This window comes from Nansenia antarctica (genome assembly GCF_963989245.1).
Source record: "Nansenia antarctica genome assembly, chromosome: 3".
Lineage (NCBI taxonomy): Eukaryota > Metazoa > Chordata > Actinopteri > Argentiniformes > Microstomatidae > Nansenia > Nansenia antarctica.
The window spans coordinates 75,966,614-75,973,178 of NC_137688.1; positions in this window are offsets into that span (position 1 = coordinate 75,966,614).

Here is a 6,565-nt window from a genome sequence, read left to right on the forward strand (position 1 = left end):
ACCAGTTGTGATTTGGGCTCAGTTTTAGACAGCAGTTTAATCCTAGTTCACCCCATGGCGCTACCACTTAGCCCTACGCCGACGCTTTGCCCGGTCACACGTAGCTCGTTCACACGTACCCAAAGCCGAAATATCAAATTGCCAAACCAGAAACAGTACCCAACTCCCAACTTTCCAACTCCGACCTTTGACCCCTGTGAGTAAAAAAAAGTGCTATATCTTTGCACTCGATCAAATTTCAGGACCCTCCTTTCATGACTTGTCCTAGATACTGTATGTGCGTTCTACCACCCAGTATCCTTACATTTTCAAAACCACATCAGGATAAGCTAGTATGAAGCTATTTCACAGTTTTTCTGTGTAGGAGGCAGGCTACCCTTACAAGCGACCAACTAGTAGTCGTTGTGTGTAAATAGCAGGTTAGCATTTTAAAAGACCTTTACCTACTCTTTTAGTAGGTAAAAAGGCACGGCTGTTCTAGTGTTAATCAAACCCATTTTTATATTACAAACTTTTCCGTCTCATCTCCTCTCAGGCTTTGGAGCGGTTGACGGGTGACAGGTGGTCTATTTGATATTCTGTGATTACGTCTCTCCTGCGCGTCAACACACAGCGGCCCAACCGACTCTACAGAGGGTTTGGCAAGACCCCAAACGAATGTGCATAAAAGCCCTCCCGGAAAAAGACTTTAACGCCTTTCTAATTAAGATACACACAGACAATCCCCTGCTCCACGCCTCGGCATGTTTACGCATCTAATTACAGGAGAGAGAGAGAGAGAGAGAGAGAGAGAGAGAGAGAGAGAGAGAGAGAGAGAGAGAGAGAGAGAGAGAGAGAGAGAGAGAGAGAGAGAGAGAGAGAGAGAGAGAGAGAGAGAGAGAGAGAGAGAGAGAGAGAGAGAGAGAGAGAGAGAGGGTGCCCCAGTGGTATAGTCTGCCTGGCACAGAGATTGGACACTGTTTTGGATGTTCTATTGCGCCCCACACACACACACACACACACACACACACACACACACACACACACACACACACACACACACACAGAAGAGTATGATAGACACAGGTCAGGTGTGTATGTCGTATGTGATGAGATGATGTCATAGTAGTATGAAGGATAATGGCCAATCACAATCACACTGAGAAGTTTTAATATGAACATAGTCCTTGAAGCCCACACTGACAAACATGCAGATCAAGTGTGTGTGTGTGTGTGTGTGTGTGTGTGTGTATGTATGTATGTATGTATGATTGTATGTATGTACTGTATGTAAGAAGCGCTTTGAGTTGCATTTCATGTACGAAAGGCGCTATATAAATAAAGCTTTACTTACTTACTTATGTATACAGCCCCTAGGCTCTGGAATAGCTTAATAGCTTAATAGCTGTAAAACCTTGGCTAAGACTAGCTAAGACACACCTTTTCTCCCTGGCCTTTGACCTGAGGTGAGCCTGCCTCCAGACAACTGCACTTTTCTGCAAACATTTTTCTGCACTTGTATTCTGTATTGCACCTTGTTTTTGTTTTAGTGTATTTTTCATTTGTTGTTTTCTTTTACTAGTGTTTTCTGTTAAGCACTTTGGGCGGCTGTTTTGTCGTTGTAAATGTGCGATATAAATAAACATGACCTCACTTTACATATAGATATGCTGTTGTTATATATATATATATACAATTTATTATAGCCAACTTTATATTATAATATATTATATAAAGATGGTCTACAAAGCTGGATAAGAAGAACAGATCTAGATCGCAGGAGAAGCAGCACATATTAAACATTACAGAACCCGTCGTCATCACAACCAACTCTAATCTTAAAGGCTTGGGAACTCTGGGGACGTTATATAACCTATATAACCTACAATTTGCAACGTGCTTTCGGAAAACTTGATGCCGTTGCTATTTCGGAGACTGTGGGATCTCTCTGAACGTCTTTATTTTAGTCGTATTATTTTTCATATGATGATACAAAGAAAGAACGTATTATGCTGTCTTATCTTAGGTATTCTGATCCCCTGGGAAAGAGAGTGTGTATGTGTGTTATCCTCTTCTCGTGTGTCTGTGTGTGTGTGTGTGTGTGTGAGAGAGAGAGAGAGAGAGAGAGAGACAGAGAGTGTGTGAGAGAGAGAGAGAGTGTGTGAGAGAGAGAGAGAGTGTGTGTGAGAGAGAGAGAGTGTGTGTGAGAGAGAGAGAGAGAGAGAGTGTGTGTGTGAGAGAGAGAGAGAGACAGACAGACAGACAGACAGACAGAGACAGAGAGGCGTGGGGAGCAAGCCTGTAAGCTGTAAGTAAACACAGTCCATCCATCTTTTTATTTAGGTTAACAGAGTTTACCCAGTTTTTTCCACACCTGTTTGTTTTACAACTACATACCTAGCATTAAGTTATGTCACCTTGGCAGGCTTGGCCTAATGGATTACACAACCTCACAATGACACGGCAGTAACAGCAGTTAGATGATTGATTTGATAACAACCCACAAACAAAATGTGTTTGTGGGTTGTTATCAAATCAATCATCAATCAATATGTAACAGCAAATGCAGGCTACCCTTCATCTAAAAGAGATGAGCACAATGTTTTAACCTCATAGGAGCCAACGGACCCCGATGGGGATCCGAAGTGATATAAAGAGTTTACCTCGATCAATTCTCTTCATCGATATCACATTTTTTTCACAACTTTGCATGCTATACGATGCCACAATTTTTTTCCAGAGACGGTAAACACGGCCTAAGTCACATCCAGTTTTCTCCAACTGGAGAATGTGTCATGTCCGGTTTCAACGCCGAATTTCCATACCATTGGTCGGCCAACCCAAAAAATTCACAAAAAAGAACAAAAAAGAAAAAAGAAATCTGATACATGAGAAAGGTCAAAGGTCAAAGATGGTGCCAACATATCTCCAAATGGCCTAAACATATAGGTGTCCGCCTAAACATACCTGTACTAAAACAGGTACAAAGTTGCATTTGCTCACATTACTAGCATCGACTTTGGCACAAGTACTAATAAGACCCTGGAGTACTGATTCCTAGATGATTTGGGCTTCGTTATCAGGTTTCCAAGGTGATATTCACTGTAAAAGCTGTTGTTTTTTTAGGCGGAGACTGAATTTGAGATGTTTTATAATGTTCTAGCTCTATTTGCTCTGACACAGTAACATATATTTTGATTCTGACACTTCTACAGCCACCCCACAGGTGTTTCATTTGATAACAATATCATTATGAAGGCCCTTGTGATTGTGGAGATATTCTATATTCACTGTGGGCATGTCATTTCGAGCAGAAAACCAGAAAAATGAGGTGGATAAGATGATGTCCTGACCAACTCACATCAATGCAACTGAGCCAAACGGTTTGTGGTGGAATAATAATAATAATAATAATAATAATAATAATAATAATAATAATAATAATAATAATAAAATGCTGAATTGCAATAGGAACATTGCGAATCTCTGCATCTCGACCCCCTATGTTAAATGACTCAACTTCGAGTCTATTACATAATGTATTTGGTGACAGACATGTATTTATTTAACCACCTGTATCTCCCAGACAGCCCTTCTGTGCGTCTCCGTCTGTCTGTGTGTTCCAACTCTAAATCAGAACGACACAGCGACCCCTCCAGGCGGCATTTGGGAACTGCACACGCGCAAGACGGGAAAACAAAACAAACACTTATTAGGCCTAGATTCCACCTGAATGATCTCTGATCTGATCTCCAACTAAAACCTCTTCGTCTAGTCGTCAGCCGGTAGGCTAACTGTTTAATTTCCCGACGTGTACCCTTCACTTCTTTTGAATCCCGTGCCAAAGTTGTGGTAATAATATATTAATTTCTGGAATAGGTCGTGGCAAGAAGACAGACAGCTGATATCAGCGCTCTCGATCCACGTGTCCACATTCATTGTTCAGTCATGTCGTAAGATCTCACTAGTGTCTGCGGTTGTGGCATCTGTTTCATTGTGTTGGAGGCAGACGGCAGGTTGTCAGGGGAATACTACCTAGTACAGATGGCTTATCTCACACTAAATGACGCGGAACACGAGCAACGTGTCCAAATAGCGGAAAAGGTCATCTGCTTAGCTTTTTTTCCTTGTATTTGAATACAACTTACTTAGGTCTCGATGACATAAAGGGCTGCTGCTGTGCTTTCTTGTCAGATAATATATATATTTTAATCCCATCCCTTGTAAGATAAAGATCCAAAATCATGGTACCGTACATGGCCCCCAAACACAGTGAGTCTTCTCTGTCTCTCTCAAGCATTGAGTTTAAGTTAGAGTTTGACTGACTTATAAGGCCTACCTGTACTTACCTGTTAGGCAGAGTACAGGGTTACCTGACACACTGGGACATGTACGCTCAGACACCGTGCCTTATCTTAATCAGTTTACCCCCATAGCCATAGTAGCCGATAACTCCCTTCTTGTCTTTCAGTCAACTCTTTAACCTGTCAGAGAGCTGACATATGACTTGTGCAAGTCCTAACTGAGGGAGCGTGACACCGTGAGACTCAATAGGCCTTCCTGACACACAAATCTGTAACGTTATCCCAATGTCCTCCGAGGGACAAGACAGAACTCCTCAGGCTCTAATGTGCTGTTGTTTAACAACTGTTGTGTAACTTTGTGTGTTGGTGAACTATCGGTCTTTCCTCATACAGTGTATGTGTGCATATAGCAGGGTTCCCCCGTTGGTCTTAAAAAGCCTTAAAGCCTAAAATCCAGCAATCAAATGTATAAGGCCTAAAAAGGTCTCAAATACACGGAAATTAATCAAGCTGGAACCAAATAAATGCCAATTCGCTTCCTTTTTTGTCTGTATGGCAGTGAAATCCCTAATTTCATCACCTTGAGGATGACAAAAAGCAATCATATGGTGTCGCGAATAGGTTAAAAATTATATTCAAAGAGGTCTAAAAAAATTCTCAAAAGGTCATACATTTTACGTGTTGAAACTTGTAGGAACCCTGATATAGATGGCAACAGATTGTCCCGGTACATGGCTCCATTCATCTTCCCTTTGATCATTTGGGTTCCACCAGTTCCATGTGAAGAGAAACAGACCCATACCATGATGAAATTCATGTCACCTGTAGGTATGGTATTTTGAGGATGTAGCCTATATTTAGGAGGATATAATGCAGAGCCGTTTCTCCTCCAAACATGGCACGTCGTTGAATTGTTGCCAACACTTTATTTTTTTTCTCGTTTGACCAGACTACATTCTCCCAGTAATCTGCAGGCTTCTCAAAATGTTCTGTAGCAAACCTCAAACAAGCTTCAACATGCCGTTTCTTCAGAAGTCTTCCAGGGTGATCGTGAATAGAGACCGTGGTGGTGGAGTGCATTGACTGTTGTTTTTCTTTCTCAGTCTTCAACTGAACCGAGTTCAACTGAACCAGCTGCTTCCAGGTCTTTCTAGAGCCTTGCTCGAGTGGTCCTAGGTTCTTGGGCTACCCGTGGCCAGTTGATGGTAAAATGGACTGACTTACTGTATTTAGCGCCTTTATCCAAAGCGCTTTACAACAGCCTCTCATTCACACATTCACACACCAATGGCGGCAAGCTACCATGCAAGGTGCCGGCCCGCTCATTGGGAGCAGTTTGGGGTTCAGTGTCTTGCCCGAGGACACCTCAACATGTGGCCAGCCGGGGTTTAAACCGCCGATCTGCCAACCTTGCGATCATTAGACGGCGGCTCTACCTGATGCGCCACAGCCGCCCCAATGGTTGATGGTTGAGTGATGTTCCTTCCGCTTGCAGACACCGGTCTTAACGGTGCTTATAGGAACATTTAGGGAAATCCGTCGGTAACCAGTGACATCACAATGCTGCTCAACAATCTTGTTGCGAAGGTCTTGCGAAAACTCTTTGTCTCTACCCTGATGAGGGTGCGCAAATATGATCACATCACCCCCATCCTCAAATCACTTCACTGGCTCCCCGTCTCCCTCAGAATTGAATTCAAGGTCTCCCTCCTCACCCACCAGTGCATCCATGGAACTGCCCCCCCGCCCTACCTCAAGGAAATCCTCCATACCCCTCAGACCTCCTCACGCACCCTCCGTTCTACTGCCACCAACCTCCTCAAGACCCCCAGGACCAAGCTCCGCACCATGGGAGATCGGGCCTTCTGCTCGGCTGCTCCCAGGCTGTGGAATGCTCTCCCTGACCACCTAAGGGCACCACAGTCTGTGGATGCTTTTAAACGAGGCCTTAAAACCCACCTTTTTAATAGAGCATTTTTTTTGCCTTTTAAATTGAAAATGTTTTTTGCTTTATCTTCCTGTGTTGTAGCACAGATTTTATATGTAAAGTGCTTTTATAAATAACATGTATTATTATTATTATTATTATTATTATTATGATTATGATTATTATTATTATGTGATGTTTCTGGCAGGAAAGCTTGTTGAAAAATGATTTGTTTACTTGCATTCAGAGGTGGGGAACCCTTTTTCAAAGAGTGGTGGTACTTACCCACCAACATGCACTAACCCAGCTAATTCTAATTAGGTAGTAGAACTCATTAGTGACATAAGCTGGTTTA